This window comes from Lissotriton helveticus, chromosome 6, assembly GCF_964261635.1.
Source record: "Lissotriton helveticus chromosome 6, aLisHel1.1, whole genome shotgun sequence".
Taxonomy (NCBI): Eukaryota; Metazoa; Chordata; class Amphibia; order Caudata; family Salamandridae; genus Lissotriton; species Lissotriton helveticus.
Genome location: NC_136067.1, coordinates 998261219 through 998279129, shown reverse-complemented (window position 1 = coordinate 998279129; position 17911 = coordinate 998261219). Strand labels below are relative to the sequence as shown.

The following is a 17911-nucleotide window of genomic DNA, read 5'->3' as shown; positions in this document are numbered from 1 at the left end:
ACCAAGCTAGGGGAACCGGAGGGCCCTCCTTCAACCTGGGGTCATTAGAAAAGACTCCACCAAGTGTATGCCCAGCCAGATGAGTGGGACCGACCACCAATTGAGTCAGACCACAAGAATCCAGGGTATCTAGGAGAATCTGGGTGTCCTTAGATCCCATATTTTCCAAATGGAAATTGAAGTCACCTAGGAGAGTGATATTGGGTCTCTCAATAAATGGCTCTAGCAACCTACTTAGATCCTGACTAAAAGAAGATCTAGGGCCCGGCTGTCTGTAAAACAGGAGGCCAGAGAAAGAGACAGAGGGAGTGGAATTGATGTAAAAGTACAAGGCCTGGAAAGGGTCAGAGGGTGTGGAGAGAAACTCAGTACGACATATAAGGGAATCCTTGTAAAGAATTCCTATTCCTCCTCCTCGACGACCAATTCTATCCATCCTGGCCAGGGCATACCCGATGGGAATAGCATCTATTAAATCAGGTCCCGAGGCATCGGAGGCCCAGGTCTCTGTAATGAACACCCACGTAGGTTTCCTATCAGAAACAAAGTCCCTAAAAGCAATGTTATTTTTTATTAAGGACCTAGCATTGATAAGAAAACACCTTTCAGTCGTTGGGTTGGGAACAGACTTAGAGGCGGAGGTGCACAACTGAGTCTTCCGGAGATTAGCGTTTCCGGAGACACTACTAAAACATCCACACCACAAACTCCCTGAGAAGGCCTCAGGAACAGTAGTGTAATCGCAGGGCTTGGCTAGAGGCTTCAGTGCCAGCAACAACTGTTTAGGATAACAGAACCTACTTGCGAACCAGAAGAGGTCAGCCCAGATTCCCGGGCCCCAGGCGCGATCTCAGCGTGGACGGGCGCAGACGGGCTGGACTTAGGCGCGACTTCGGCGCGCGTCCGCTGAGCGCGGAAGAAGTCATGAGGGCTAAATAGGGCGGCGCCTGGGGAGAGGCTAGCGCATGACCCTGGGTCTCCAATCGTCAAGAGACCAACAATCTGTGCCGGCGCCCTCCACAACAAACGGGAAAACCCATGGTGGAACGGGGCGCTCGCAGAAGGATAACGAGTGCAGCAAGCCTGAATACAAAGTGAGTGCAAAATACAAATGTTTTTTTTTTTTAAATAGATCACATAGAACAATCAAGTTAAAATCAGCGAAGTAGAGTGCAGAGTGGAAGCCTCAACAGCACATTACAATATCACGGACCTCTAAGCGCTGGGTAGGTCGTGAGGGCTAAATAGGGCGGCGCCTGGGGGAGAGGCTAGCGCGTGACCCTGGGTCTCCAATCGTCGAGAGACCAACAATCTGTGCCAGCACCCTCCACAACAAACGGGAAAACCCGTGGTGGAATGGGGCGCTGGCAGAAGGATAACAAGTCCAGCAAGCCTGAATACAAAGTGAGTGCAAAATACAATATTTTTTAAAAAATAGATCACATAGAACAATCAAGTTAAAATCAGCGAAGTAAAGTGCAGAGTGGAAGCCTCAACAGCACATTACAATATCACAGACCTATTTGCATATAGCTGTGTCTGAACTGGGGTGGCGAAGTGAGCTAAAGAATGATGATGGATTCAACCCAGATCTATGACTGGAGGTGAGTGAAGTTAGGTAAAGAATGATGATGGATTCCACTCAGATCTGTGACAGGGGATGTGTCTGAAATGTTTTGGCGCTCCGTCCATCATCCCCTTGTGTTTGCTGCATTCAGAAAGGGTCCGAAAACATGGCTATTCAGCAACTAGGTCCCTCCCTCAGTTTCCTGATTCTTTGGGCTAGTGCCAGGACACCTCCGGGTAACAGTGCGCTTTATAAAAACATTTAACATTAACATAGAGCGCTACAAATCTGCATAACAGAACGTGTAAAACATGTTATTAGTGCGTTATTCCCCATTCCGCAATGCAGAGTGGGGAACTAATAAAACCCCAGTAAATATAATATTTACACCCTCCAACCCTCAAATAAAGTTTGCCTGGTGAATCTTGGGATATAATCAGGTAAAAAAAAACGTGCATACGTGTTTTTTCTAGCGTCATTGTCGTGTTATTCCCCTTTCAGAGTTGCAGAATGAGGAAGCAATAAATTATCCAGTTAACGCAGTAGTTACCGGAATATCGGGGTACGCAGCACTAGGAAGTCGCTGTTGTTAAACAGTGCCCCGAATGGTTGGTGGGAAAAGGTCTTCCAGGGTTCAGAATACAATAGCCTCGTCGCCACTGTGTGTTAGTGTACGTGTTGTCTTCCTGGGGAAGCCAGTGTGCGGACCTGCCTGACACTTGCACAAGGTCACGCCTTGCCATTGGTCACTGCTTGTACGTATTTCTCGAACTATGCGCAGCCATATATCACCACGCCCTTTGCTTTCCTTCCTCTACTTGTCTCGTCATTGTAAATTCAAGAGAAATAGCAGCATTTTGTTCAGTGATTTAGGGACGGATGTTTGTACGACAGCACTTCCCCGTTTTTTTTGCTATCAGTCAGCCAGCCACAACCACATTCCTTCCGACTGATGTCTTTGGTACACAATGCTCGTTACCCTTGTTCTAAAGTATTGGATAATATATCTTTGGGCAGTACAAGCTAGACACGGCCATAAAACATAGTACGTTAAAGGTAAAGGTTCTGGTTTGATACAGTTGTTTAATAGGCGTACATATGAATAATGCTGGTGAGCGGTAGCTTCCTGGAACTGAGCCCGAGAGAAAAGTAGAAATCTAGGGCGTAGAGCTTAAATTTGGACCTGTCACGTCTCCGAGCGCTTACGCTTGCAGGCAGACAGATGTTTCCCGAGTCAGGGAATTTAAAGGCAACAGCCGTAAAAATGCGAGAATTCCGTGTATTTGTAGGATTGTATCGCCATTCCACAAAAATACATTTTATAAAACAACAATAAGCACAATTGGGAACTATTAAATTCCGTTTTTTATTTTCGAAAGAGTTTTATTAAATTTATAAAGAAACAATACATGGTCAAAAATTATCACATAAATCCACATAATACATCTGGTTGCAGTAAAAGATCGTACACAACATGCTTAGATGTTGGGCATAGTGCGGTAAGAGAGACAATACTGAGAGAGGTAGAGAGTAGTGGAAAAAAAGAAAGATAAGATTGGAAGAAGATGATGAAAGAAAGAGGAAAGAATAGTAATAAATGAAACATGGAAGGCAAAAATGGGAGAATGTACTTTGGGCAAACAACGGTGGGAAGAGATGAAGGGTTCACATCCTATGCTTGCATAAAGCAAATACAGTGTTTCCGCAATTGGAAATGCTGGTATAGAGGCTAATATTTCAGACAATGGGGAGACGACTGAGTTACAGTGGTTAATGTTTTTTCGAGTTATAACTCTACCTTGTTCCAGAAGACTCTAGAAGGTTTTGGGCTGAAGCTGTAGTTAAGTGTAATGTTGTCTGCACTTCTGAGAAACAAAACCCATGCCCACCATGTGTGGACATAGATGTTGTTAGAGTTTTTACAATCCGCTAGAATGGTTTTCATACCAATAGTTAATAATAGATCCGAAAGTTTCAAGTCCCATATGTCGAAATCTGGTGGTGAGAAAATAATATGTGAGTCTAATTTAGCTATACCATGATTGAGAGAAACAGTAGAGTGAAAGATCTAATTTAGCACTTGTTCAGTATTGTTTCTGTTAATTTGTATGTTTTTGTAATAGGAGAGTAGGTGATCTACATCACTGAAGGGTTCCAAGCAGTGCCATCATTGGTCCGTGTCAGATAAGCCTAGCTTATACAGTCTTGTTGTGATCCAGAAGCATCTATGCATTGTCCAAATGTTGCATTGGTACAGCAATGCAGCTACTTAATGGCAAAGAATTGAGTTCTAAACTTGCTCCGACAGTGTCAGTAGTTGGAGAAATATTCCTAATTCTACATTATGTGTTCCATATTTCCTGAATGTAGGTGTTTTTAAGGGGTATTGTTTTCTTTAAAAAAGACAACATTTTCCAGCTACATGGCCCATTTGGATATTAAACTCAGGAAGTGAAGCCAATCGCAGGGTGAGGTCTTTTAATCTAAATCCAATGTTGAGAAGTTTGTCAAATTCAATAGATTGAAGGTTACATTTCTCACAGAGCATGGTGTGTACCTTCGTCATTGATATGTATAATACTTGTGAATGCCTACTCTTTCCAAAAGATTGTTTGTCCATGTATCTTAATTTTTGTGACTTGTACCATAAAGAGAAGAAAATGAAGCCTTTTATTTTATTTGAGAAAATGTTATCAATCTTTTTGATGGCATTAATAGTAAGCATTATAATAGAAAGTGAGTTTTGCGTCCGTAATGATTTTAGAGTAAGTTTGTTTGTAAGTGAAGGAGACTTGACTACATCTGATTCGATGTCACCCCATGGGTGGATGGGTGGTTTATTCTGAGCTTAGCCACCAGGCTGACAAGGAAAGCTGTTTGGTAGTTGTTGAAGTTCGGCAGACTCATGCTGCCACGCTATATTTTGTTCATTTTCAGTTTAGTTGAGAAATGCTGTCCTTTTTGTGTGTCCATATAAAGTTTGAGATAAGATTATTTTATGGAATTGTGAAAGTTGATAGAGAGTCATAACGAGAACATTCCCACGATAATATTGATTTGAGGTGCTATCATCATTTTTATGGTTTCTATTCGACCCAACCTGGTCTTGTAGCTAGGGGACCGTGTTTCTTTCAGGTTTTTACTTTTATTTAGAAGGGTAGATTCTATATGGGTCCTTGATTCTTCAAGCGTATTTTTTAATGCATGCCCAAGTATTTTAAGCAGGTTAGGTTGCCACTTAAGGTTCAATTGTATGGAAAATGTAAAGGAAAGAGTTCAGTCATATCACGATTAAGTGAGTAGCCAGGAACCTTAGCAGTTACGGCTGCCCCAGACCTTTTTGGAAATTATTATCAAGTTCCAGTATTGCAATGTATCTTTTGTACTGAAAGCATATTATTAGTTCTTCTTGGTACATGATAACAGGCCCTGTGCACTGCTGGACACAAGATGGCTTAGGCAGTATCTTTAGGCACTCTGCCGCAGGTGGTCAGTGTGGTTGGACATCACAAGAAACAAAGTGTCCCACTGCCATCTGAAAAAACTACAAGCATAAGCGGGACCCATTGCATACCAAGGGATTGATTATGAGTGCTGTTTTAATTTCGATAGAGCCTTGGCCTGGGTCATCAAAGCACATGGGATAAGACTAACCTTGTACGCCAACGATACCCAACTGGTACTGGCTGTACATAATGATGGAGGAGCAATTGCTGCCAGCTTCCAAGAGGGAATGTTGGCTATCAGCTCCTAGATGGTAGATAACTGCCTAAAACTTAATTCCGACAAAACGGAAATGATCTTAGGCAGTCTTACCCCCTCATGGTCACCAACCTGGTGGCCGACCAATTTGGGTCCTCCTCCATCACCTGTCATGAAGGTTAGGAACTTGGGAGTAATGTTTGACGACAAGCTGTCATTTATCAACCATGAGAATGGTGTCATCTCTTCCTCATTTTACACCCTTAGAATGGTCAGAAAACTCCTGCCTTTTCTTCCGCCTAGCGCCGGCAAGACCCTAATGTGTACCTCGGTGCTGTCCAAGGTGGACTATTGCAAAGGGCTCCTACTAAATGCTCAGGAAAAAGTCCTTAACAAAATGCAGCTAATTCAGAACGCAGCAGCAAGAATTCTGACCCGCACCCCAAAGTTCACTTCAATATCCCCCATCATTCGTCAACTGCACTGGCTTTTGACAGAATCCGCACTAAATTCAAGGCTCTGTGCATTGCTTACAAAGCTATCAATAATACAGGGCCGGAGTTCCTAAAAAAAGCATTGCACACTTATACTCCGAAAAGATCTGTACACTCATCTGCGGCCCATCTGCTCACAATCCCCCGTACCAAAAAAGTGGCCTGGGGAGACAGACGATTCATAGTGGCCGTTTCCAGATTGTAGAACACCCTCCCCCTCCACATTAAAAACAGCCCCTCCTTGCTGACAGTTCAGAAACAGGTAAAGACTTGGCTGTTTAATCAGTGGCCTCCCACCTTAGCGACTCTTAAGTTACCTTCAGCGCCGAGACACCCCAGGGTATTTGCGCGCTATACAAATCGCATAAATAAATAAAAATAAATGTAGGCACTGCAGGTCCGGTGTGCTTCAGTCAGAGACTCAACCTTCTAAATGCAGTTGAAGTCTCCTGGAGATGGGAGATGAGGAATAACCAGGGGAATTGGTACTGAAATTACCAGTTCCCCTCATTCCTGTAAGCCCTAGTAATGTGCTTTCCAGTGTTACTGTTGCACTGAGTAATGGTAACTCCAGAGGGCGATATTACCAGGCGGGTTAATGGGGACCTCGGAATGTATACGCCCTCTGACCCCTACCTACTTCCAAAAGTCTTCCCATTAAACTCTTCCTAAAAAATGAAAGTTACCTCCCACATGCTATGAGGAAACTTGCAGCGTCGGGCTGTCCGTTTTTTGTTTTTTCAAAAAGAAACCCACCTTTCGGATATTTATTTTAAAACAAAACACTTTCCTAAGTGACTGCATTAAACTTGACTCCGCTCAGCAAAGTTCCAGGTCTTTCAGAGGAGTCACCATGGCAGCAGCTTCTCTGAAAACACACAGATCTCTGCCAGACAGGCAACGAGCTCAAAATATGGCAGACGGTCATCCGCCAAACGCTAAATAAGGGCATTGGTTATATGCATAACATGAGGGATAAGAGCTACTGTAGAGTCTAGAGTGAAAAAAATGATTTTACTGTGTTGGAGAATGGTAACAGTAAGCCTGCTGCTTTCAATGTGTTCAGAAGTGCGTGGGTAAATTCTTGGATGTGAGATGTATGTATGCCTATCAAAAAGGCCGCCTAACCTAATCTAATGTTAGCATGAGGAGGCAGTTCCGTATTACCAACTAGGCAAAGTAGGCACCGGCCTATGGGCCCCACTTTTTATAGGCGCCTGAGACAACAGATCAAAATAATATTGATTTGATCTTGAAAGAAAACTACAATCTTAAGCTTTCTTAAATATTGTTTACGAAAGAGAGAAAAAAGCAAATCAACTTGAATGGAAAACTTTACATTAAAGAATCTATATAGAAAATACTGTATTAATGTGATGTAACCATTAACAACTTAAAGTACATAAACCAGAGACAACAGATTCACAAAACAGTTTATCTTTTAAAAGCTACTCTTCTGGCAGCTGTCAGTTTGTAAAACAATCTGGTGCATTCAATATTAGGAAATAATTTGTTTGGGGGGCCCCGAAATTCGATTGCCTAGGGACCTCCACTTTAATCCGGCAGCTTGAGGAGGATTTCTTAGCTACTTTGGTCCTAGATCAAATACTTTTCTGAAGTAATGCCATTTAATGAGTTTACTTTTTAAAAGTGATTAGGCCTTTGTCATTCCATGGCGTGACCTGTTGATTTGAGGGCAGGGCTGGACTGGGAACTGAAACCGGCCTTGGCAAACTGGTCGGCAGGCCCCCATGTGGGGAAGGGGGGGTGCGACCGAGCTGCATGCTAGGGCCGGTTTTGGACGATTATGTTACAGGGGGCCGATTTTGCTGGCTCCCGGTAACAAAAACGCCCCGCCAGGTGCCCAAAACCGCCCCCCACCCTAGTGGCCCACCTGGGAAACACCTGGTGCCCGCTACGGCCAGTCCAGCCCTGTTCGAGGGTTCCTGACCTGCATTTTAAATGTAGTCAGTGGTGCAGGATAATCCCTCTCAACAGTATATATGCAGCAAGGGTACAAGTCTGGTATTGCAAATAGTGCCTCTCTTTGCCCTGACTAATATTAGCTAAAGGATGCCTCCCATGTTTCCTTTGGGTTTGAGTAGTTCCTAGTAAAATACATAGAGATAATGATTAGAACATAGGAAGGAAAGTTAGAAAATAGACAACCTTGGGCTTAATTTTAGGGTCAATAATTATTTGGGAACATAAAAAAGAGGCCTTCAAAAAACTGTAATCCCAATCTCTGTACTAGCCCCACCCCAGTGACCTAGAGTAACACATAACCAGTAAACGTCACACAATATCTCCTTTACTTTGTCAAGGCATGACCAAATTTATGGTTTCGCCTAGGCGTATGGAATTCCTTTTAATGTCCAGAATAGTATAAAGGTAGGCCAGTATATAAGAGACATTCTGTTTATAAATCCTTGTCAGTTTTTGCTGGCTGTACACACAAATGTGCTGTTTAAAGACTCTAAGTGAATGTTCTCTACATCACCAGATATTAACCCGGGGTCTGTGAACATGAAACCTACTCAGGGAGTCCACAATTGTTTAGAAAATTCAAGAATATTAGCAGATTCATAAAATATATATTTTAAAAAAAGGCAACATTTCAAATGTCAAATTTTAAAGCAATTCATCTTTTAGAAATAAAATCAGATTTTGAAAAGCTTCAACCTTCCCATTGAAATAAACATTTCGATTTTTTTTATATTTCCCTTTTGTGAAAACTTGTTTCTATATTTTTGGGTAAAATTTTGAGATTCAAATAATTAAAATTGCTTAGGTTAGCATCCCTGGCCTCCAGTAGTGATTCAACGGGGGTCCACCAAAGTCAGAAGTTTAAAAACCACTGCTCCACATAACTTTAAACCTTAAAGGCCAAGTGGCAAATGGCATGCTTTTGAGAGTCCCTCTGCCTGCATCCCTCACATTTGATGACATTGTGTTGGCTGATTCAGTCTTTGAATATGCATATTTCACTCAAGGTTTTAATAATATGTTATCTTACTCCCGGAACAGCACTCAATTGCCTTTCGCTCCGGCAGTACATATACCTCATACACACAAACAAAAATACAGAGGCAGAAATGAAAATTCAATCCTATTTTTATTTCCTTTTAATTCATTATCATCTACTGAAATGCCTTTTTACTTGTGTTCTGCTGTATCTCCGACAATATACTTCACTAAGTAAAATTTGTGCCCCAACCATTCTAGCTCACTCATACTTTAAGCTTTTTCCCTCGTCAGAAGAACTCTGTGAGGCTGGTCTTAGATTCCTTGCCTGATTGGAAACGAACCACTATGTTTCACATTGGCCCATATTTCATAAATTTTTTAGAAGTCGTTCCCTTTTCTCGCCAGGCAGCCTCATATTGTCTGCTGTTCTGCTAGATTTAGATGCAAAATTATTGTTTTGCATTTGTTAAAGTTAGCTTGGTGGAGTTTTCTTAGCTGAATATGGGTCATGCTTAGATCACTTGATAGTTTAGCCAAGGATACAATTTGCATCCTCATTTGGTGCGGATTTGGGTGTAGCAGTTGTGTACATTACGCATGAGTTTCTTTGGTGGTTTATGATAACGTCATCTTGGAATGCTGAGTTGCTAGGTGTAGGGAGAGCTAAAGTTTATCGGGCAACCTGGGGTCAGATATAATCTTACCATCACTAGATAGAAGTTACGTTTAAGTTTTGATTGTTGTGGTCTTAGGTGAACCCTACTTCATAATTAATTAAAATCAGTGCACCTGTTATCAGAAAACGTTCTTGCACGCAGTCGATGATGGCCCTATTAAATCTGGTGTCCTTTCCTGGTGTCATTCCATAATCAAGAATTTCTCCCATTTCTCAGGTTATTGTCTTAACTGGGCCACAAGTGAAGATCTACTAATGTCTGCATCAGACAATAGAGATGCATTAGGTAGCCACCCTTTCTGATGGGTGTCGTTGAAACCACAATAGTTGGGTACCTTGATAAATCAGGGTCTGACCAAAATGCTACATGACAACATTCTGCCTTTGTTAACAAAGGCGTCTGACAAAGTTTCAAAAAGGTCAGCTCTTCAAATATCCCTATGAGATCATTTTCGGGTAGTTAAAGTGATCGCCACTTCGTGGTTCGCTATATATTTGCGATGCTATCCTGCCATTTCCGATTGTCGGAGGTTGACTGTCTCATTATAAAGTTCATTTGAGTGGCGAGAAACTGAGGTTAAATCTTTGAAACACCATGCCCCTACAGTGAGTAGTGGTCTATGTTTGCCTCACATAAAGATGTACTAGTTAGCGAGTCATCTGTCATATATCTGTCATTTGCTTCTGATGTATCGGAACAAACCAGTGTAGGTCCTTATCAGAAATCAACTGCTGTCAACAGGGAATCACCTTGACCTAGTAGTGCTTCCAAAATACCTGATGCATTGGTTGATTACAATCCCATAATGGGTGTCACGGGTCTCGCTTGGTTTGATGCCCACATGCTCATGAATCAAAACCGCAAAATAATCTGCATGCTCCTGTATGGGGCAACAAGGGTCTTCAGGTGGGGAATGTTGAGCAATATTGACATGTGTGGAAAGAGGCATTTGGCCACACCGTGGTGGGCCTTTAGATAGACAGCCAACTGGAATCCTGTATTGCCGTTCAAGCAGAATTTGATCTACACCCCTATTAACTCTGGAAACAGAATAATCTGGCCCACTGTGTAAAAGCCAAACTGGGGATGTCTCTCTACTATCTTCCTGTGTCCCAGGTCTGCACATATTTTAGGATCTGGGTTCAATTCATACATTTCTTGCCTGTTCGGTTCAATTATTGACCCTACCTTTTCCATGCTGACAGCAGCAGCTGTAATGTGCAAATAGCAGAATAAACAGGGGTTAACATTCAATGACGAGATATGGTATGATATTTTACTGTTTCAGAAAGAAGGTGTAAGAGAAGCAAGACTCAAGTTTACCTATTTTAAATACTCTATGAAAGAGGTCCGCACAGGGACTTAATCTGGGCCACATGAGCCCGAACTCAAACTGCTACATATGAGCTCAAACTGTGGCATGTCTCATGTTCTGTGATCCTGCCCCAATCTTATGAATTACTGGTCGCAGGTATGGTTTACCAAGAGGTCCTTTTATGGCCCACATTCATTTGCCTTGCTGCACTACATGACTGATATCCACAGAAAATCTCATTTGAGACACTCGTCTTTGGCAAAGTATGCCATGCGCTTATGGCGCTCACAGTTGTCAATGGATGTATTCTCAGACTTTGGAAATCTTCTGCAGATCCGATCCACTGAAATTGGTTCGAGAATAAATTATCAAAATGCCAGCTTATGAGAGGATCATTTAAAGGCCGAACGTTCAGATAGGCATCTTTAACCCAATATGGAGACATTTTGTAAGGCCCTCGCAGCTCAAACCCCATTCCCTGACCCCTTTGGTTTTACACTTACCTGACAATATTTCTGTGCTCTCTTACCCCCTTCTTACATACATCCCCTACCAGGTCACAAATAAGGGGTGTTGGTTCCCTTTCTACAGACTACTCTTTACTACCTGGTCAATCCACTGGGCATTTCTACTCACTATTGTTTGTCCTCATTCTTCCCCAGCTCCTTCTGATGTGCCCCCACCTTCCTCCACCCTTCATCATCCCGTTGCATTCCAAGTAGTGGGATTGCTTCTGGATACTATACTGCTGTATTAAACCACTTGGATGCTAATGACAAGGGTAACTCGTCATGCACTGCCCATTCATTTCAATGGAAATTAGTGAATAAGAAGAATATTGCCTTAGCACTAAAGGGGTTCGGATGCACCAGGTGATAGAGGCAGTGGCGGCCGCCACCTGGGGAAATCGCGGAGCAGCACAGGGTGGGAGGCAGAATACATAAAATTAAAACTTACCTACAGCCTGACATTCGCTGCTTCGCCGCCTCATCAGACGATGTTCACACAGACACCCTTGCGCCAATCCAGACGCTAGTCTGTGGTTCTGTGCTCCCGCAGGGACTGGGAGCCTGTGCTACTTCCGCCTGCCCATATCTACAAGCAATAGCCAGGAGATATCCAAGTGCACATGTCGGTTAGGCCTTCCTGAGACTAAACCTACATGCGTAATGGCAGTGCCTTGAGCCCACCACTCCTCCTGCTCCTGATGACCCCACCCTCAAGACTCGGCTTTGGCTCTGGAGTAAAATAAGATGAGAATAAAGCAGTGTAATTAACTGCTTTATTATCATTTTATTTTACATGCATCTGCTGGTTCCAGCATTGTGGTGACGCTCCTCCGCCATAACGGGGGAGCCGCCCCTGGATAGAGGCCTCACCAGCATTTCCCCTCGTTTGGTCAAAAGCTACTTGCCATACTTTGGAACCCTCCGTCACTGGGCTTTTTCAGCTCTTAATTTACACTGCTATGACCCCTAACCAATCATTGGCTGTGGACGTCTGTTATATAATTACCATACTGCTTCTCCACGTGTATGCAGAATGTCTTCTGCCCACTTCTTTTTGTAGATCCCTACCTTGGCTGTACGATGACCCATTAGGGAAGTCACACTAGTCCCTCTGTCCGCTCTCTAGTGTTGTCTATATTTCATAGAATTTACTTGCCTTCCTATGTGCCCCTCAGATTTATGATCAAAATTATCTTGATGCTTAACTGAATTCCTCTATGATAGACTTGTGCGATGTATCTTACCACCATAACCCTTCCCAGATCTCATTTCGCCTATCTCTCTTTTACAGTCGGTCTCACTATTGATCCAGTCCCTATGCCCACTAACACGCAGCCCCACCTTATGTCAATATGGGTCTGAGATGTGACAATATCTGTATTTTAGTGGCTGTTACATTTGCTAGTGTGTCTGCTGATGGACACAGTTGTTGTGATATGAAATCAATGCTTAATAAAGAATTTGAACACAAAAAAGTGTTAGGCTTGTAAAAATGCAGGTGATTCACAGAGAAGTAGAATTAGGTAATCTTCTTCTGGATGTTACTGGTTCTGTTTGCCTTCCTTTCCTAGTGATACATATTTTGGCCTTTTTAGGTCTCGCTTGGGGTACTGCGCACATGCGCAGTCGAGCGTGCGAGATTTTAAGTCTTAGAGTGAGTTTCAATAGCGAGGGTTAAGCCCCGCCCCTCTTCTCCATTGGCTGGCCTCCTAAACGGTGGCCAGCCATTGGAGAAGAGGTCGCCATGACGTATTTCTTTCTCTTTAAGCCCCGTCCTTTTCAGACTGGGTTCCTTACCTAACGTTTGTGGTAAAAGCTTTCTTATCTTCTTTATGGGTCCAGATGGCCCCATAAAGAAGATAAGGAACCTTTTATGCCAGCAGGAAGTCAGTCTGAAAGGGACGGGGCTGTCGAGCGCTTGTTGGGTTTCTCGGCAGTTTGTTGTGCCCTCCCAGCAGAGGGGGAAAGTTTGCGTTCCATTCGAATCCCCTCTGTTCCCGGGCATGAAGCTGCCGTTCTCCCCGCCCAGAGGACCCTGGAGAATCCTCTTAAAGGCGGGCGAGGCTGTACTCAGCAGTTAGTGGCACATCATGGTGCAAAGGATGTCCCTGCAAGTTTATTTCGGTAAGATCCTTTCCTGCCTCTCTGGTGATTTCATTTCATTTCTTCTGTGCAGCCTCTGAGGGGCTTTGTGCATGTCTGAGAGCTCTCTCTCTCCATCTGTAGGGGTCTCTCTCCTTCGCATCTTTCTGCCTCCCTGTTCCTTTCTCACTCCCCTCTTGCTGCCCTTCCCTTCCTCTTGCATCTGGGTGTTTCATGTTACGGGAGTGCCTTCATCTCTCTGCACTGCCCCCCACCCCACCTCGCTCCCCCCTTCCGTCCATCCTCAGTTTCCCTCTTCGGCCCGCCTGTCTGTTTCTGGCACTGACAATAGCCCGTGTGAGCCGCTGCCCTCCTGCTGGCCCGACCCCCCCGGCTCATGCCAATGCCCCCTCGGTCCCGCTGCCGTCAGCCGGGGATGTCTCCCGCTCCCTCACTTACCTCATCTCCCCCGCAGCCCTGTCCAGCCCCGGAGTCACGAGGTAGCCAGGCCGAGCTCAAAGGGTTAATGCAAAGCGGCCAGAAGAGCCCTTCCAAGCACTCCATGCCACAAACACTGGGACACATCTGCAGACAGTGTCTGCCCTCACACCGTTCTCTTGGAGTGAGTGGAGACCCCCACAGCTGTAGAGTAAAATTAAGATGACATTTGTAAATCACGCCCACGGCTGGTTTTTTATTCTACAATAGTTAGCTTTTATACGTTATTGTCACCTGGGGAGTTAAAAGGCGGTCGTTCATACCGTATTTCATTGGGCGCCGCAGCTTTTGATTTAGAAATTGATTCTAAAGTTAGATCATTTGGGGTGGTATTGAAGAATGGTGTTCTGCCCATAGGGCTCTATGCATGTGCTGGGGTCAGAGTGCAGTGCTTGCTGTTGAGAATTTATGCTGTATTTGGCCGAATGTAATACTTATAGGAAATGTATGATCCGAATGTAGAAGCATGCATTGACAATCATGACTCTCCTATTTGTTGGATTAAATGCAATAACAACAGACTGCAAATACACAATTCAACCCCAGAATGAAAGAGTGCATAGGTTGCCTCAGGTAAACAAGGGTTCCTTTTCTTATTAGTGTCTGTCTTCACTGTTGGTGAAGTTGGTCAAATGTTGGTCATGTTATTAGAATTGCAGCGTTGCATTAATCCACAAGCACCTTTTTTTTATTGCTTTACCAAAAAAAGTGTCCTCCCCCTGCACACCTCTTTGTGACATAATCTGCTAAAATGCTTTAAAATGTTTTCAGTGTGTGACAGGAAGGGCGGGCCTGGGAGTAGTGGGGCTTTTTTTAGATCTCTGGCGGCCTCGTGACACAGGGTGTTTACCTCAGCACCCAGTGATGGACCTCCGGGCGCACGGTAGCAAATGAGCTGTCATCGCCTCCACGGTGCCCCGGATGCTTCTTCACAAGTAATTTTTAAACTACATTGGCTCTTGGAATTATGCTCTGGGGCTCTGTGTATGTGTGTGTGGCTCTGTGTGTGTGTGGGGGGGCTCTGTGTGTGTGTGCGTGGCTCTGTGTGTGTGTGTGGCTCTGTGTGTGTGTGTGGCTCTGTGTGTGTGGCTCTGTGTGGCTCTGTGTGTGTGTGTGTGGCTCTGTGTGTGTGTGGCTGTGTGTGTGTGTGGCTGTGTGTGTGTGTTGCTCTCTGTGTGTGTGGCTCTGTGTGTGTGTGTGGGGCTCTGTGTGTGTGGCTGTGTGTGTGTGTGTGTGTGTGTGGCTCTGTGTGTGTGTGTGTGTGTGTGTGGGTGCAAATGCAATAGCTCTCGCATTTGCGAGAGATTAAGCTATTGGCATTGTAAATGACAATGCCATTTATTTATCTGTTTTCAAAACCAACACATAAATAAAAAAAAATCATTTACAATGCCAAAAGCTCTAACTTTTGCAAAGGCGAGACCGTTGCATTGTAAATGCTTGTTCTAGTTGGTAACTTAGTTCATGACCTAAGGCACCTTAGTTTTCATTACAAGTTAAGTAGAAAAATTAGATAAGACTATACCCAGTATTACACATGCTGCAGAGTAATTGTGTAATTGTGGGGTAATATCCTAGTGCAGCATTTCCTCATCATTATGAGTTTTTGTTTCAGAATGAGGAATATCCACAGAAATCAGCATGTGCAAGCCATTTTTCACTTTTCCCCCATCCCCATTCAGAAGGCATTCACCCAGGCACATTTCACCTGGTTCAGTCTGATGAAATGTGTTATGGTATTGGGACATGAGGTGTTACAACAGGGTCCCCTATTACGAGTTAAGGGCTAGATTCCGATCCCTGTGCAAACATGTTTGCACAGGAATCGATATTAAGAGTTGTGTGATAATTTCCTCACGCTCGCAGTTTTCCCCTAGAAAGTTCTGGCAGGTAAAAACTGCAAAAATCTGGAGAAAAGACCCATAAATATGGCAAAACATGCACAATTTGGTGTGTTAAAAATTAATTCTGCATGTTGTGCCCCATTTTCCTTATGAAAACTCGGAATAAAAGGTGTTTTACGACAGACAGTAAATACTTTACCATGGGGTAATGGGTACTATAGCTGAAGTTGTGGTCAAATTTTTGGTGGGTCATACAGTGGCGTAACACAGGCTCCTGTGGTGCGGGGAGACCCAGGCTGCAGGGCCCCCCTCAGCGCAATACTCTGACTGGAGAGCTCCTCATTGAGTCTGGAGGGGGACCCTCCATATACCTTGCAGAGGGGGCCCCTCAAGTTTCTTTATGCCAGTGGGTTCATACCATAATGTTCTCTCCGATACAGCTTGTCTGGCAAACATCCAATCAAAGAGGACCCTCTTTAGATGCTTCCAGCTGATTTATATTGATGAAACTATCCTACGTGACAATAATTAAAGGGTTCTTGGGAGATTTATGTTTTCTTCATATGTGTTTTCTTTTGTCTACTATTTGTTGTTTGAGTAGAGAAATAATTAGACAGTGTAGTTTATTCTAATCCATATTCTTATAAAAGTATTACTATCTTTGAAGTTCACTCTAAAAAACTTAATAATTTTGCATTCTCTTGAAATTGAAGGAGATCTGAAGGAGTCTGATAAAAAGTTATTCTTTTTGTCATGCTAGGCACTGTGGTCCTTCGTACTTTCGTAGTTAACCGGACTTTTGACTCATGTGTTACCCTTTAGTGGTGGTGGCTGAAAACTCTCAGTGTCCGGTTCCCAAATGTTAATATACAAGTGTAGATTTACTCGTGCAAGTTTACAGAATTTTGCTATTCACCATTTCCGAGTGTAGGATTATACCTAAGTGCAGACTTGCGATATTTGAACGCCTCAGTTGAGGGTATTGTGACAGCTAAAACTGAATTTACAAGTGTAAAGTATACTAGTAACTTTTCACACGTAGGCAGAGATCTCCCTATGGTAAATTAGAAGGGAAAAATTATATATTTAATTAATAGTTATTTTATTTTGTATTTCTTTTTAAAAAAATTATATATATATATATATATATATATATATATATATATATATATATATATATATATATATATATATTTAAATGTAAAAGTGTAACTTAGGTATTTTAGAAAATAGCCTTGTTTTAATTCAATTTAAATGTTGAAATAATGTATTTAATATTATTTCCTCTGGGGGTATTGTGTTATGTTATTATCTCCATTCTATGGGAGAGGGTTGTAGTACTTGTGAGTGGCCATATGTGACACTAGACTTGCTTTTTAGACTTTCTAAAGGGCTGAGCTGGAGTACACTTACTTCATTTTGGGACCTTTTGGGCTGTAGTAAAGTTATAAGCGTAGTTTGTGAATAGCAATAGGCTTACACTGTCTGTGGCTGGGTATTTGTATTTATTTCACAGCTACTCTCCCTGGTCCTTCCCACATTTACTACCAAAACATATGTATACATTGCAGAGCTCTCCACACAAAAAAAGGTAGGTGTGGCTGAAGTCTTCTGAATTGCGATTTGCAGTTCTTTGGTAATACTACTGTAGCACTACTAAACGTACTGCAAAATGCAGTTTGTTGATTGGATCCTCAGAGCAAAGACATTGGGAATGGCATTCCTCATATTCAATCCTATGCAAAGCCAAGGACTCTAATCATTGACCAATCTCTTTCAGTTTTTAAATGTATATGTAAGAACGTCTTTATGACATATTTGTTAAAGCAGTCAGTATCAAGACATCAAAATGGTGAAGAAACAACCCATTGTGGCCAGCATGATGCATATTGTTCTTTTATTGGATACAATCCACATATTTACTGTTACACTATTGTTCACTGCACACAGCTGTACTCGTTCTAACATAGTTGCTTTTAATGACTTCACCAGACTGGCCAAATCTCAACCTTTATTCTACAGCTTCTTGTGATTTAAAACAACAATCCCCTAGTAAAGCTAATTGACATGGTGCCTGGTGTTCTTACATGGCTAATTGTGTCTTACAGTGTATTATTTATCTTCTTGGAATAAAGGTGAAAAAATGAACAGCTCAATAAGATGTGGCTGGTGACCCGGCAGCAAGGGGGGGGGGAGTTTGGGGAGGGGTTGGGGGAGGGGGGGGACGGGTGAGTTCCTATGTTGTTCAATATTGGT

General features: G+C 43.0%; 1 protein-coding gene across 1 annotated transcript in view; it reads left to right on the top strand.

Moving 5' to 3' along the window:
• Positions 1-17911, top strand: part of ZDHHC14 (zDHHC palmitoyltransferase 14) — a 718799-nt gene that overhangs the window by 690526 nt on the left and 10362 nt on the right. The window lies entirely within an intron of this gene.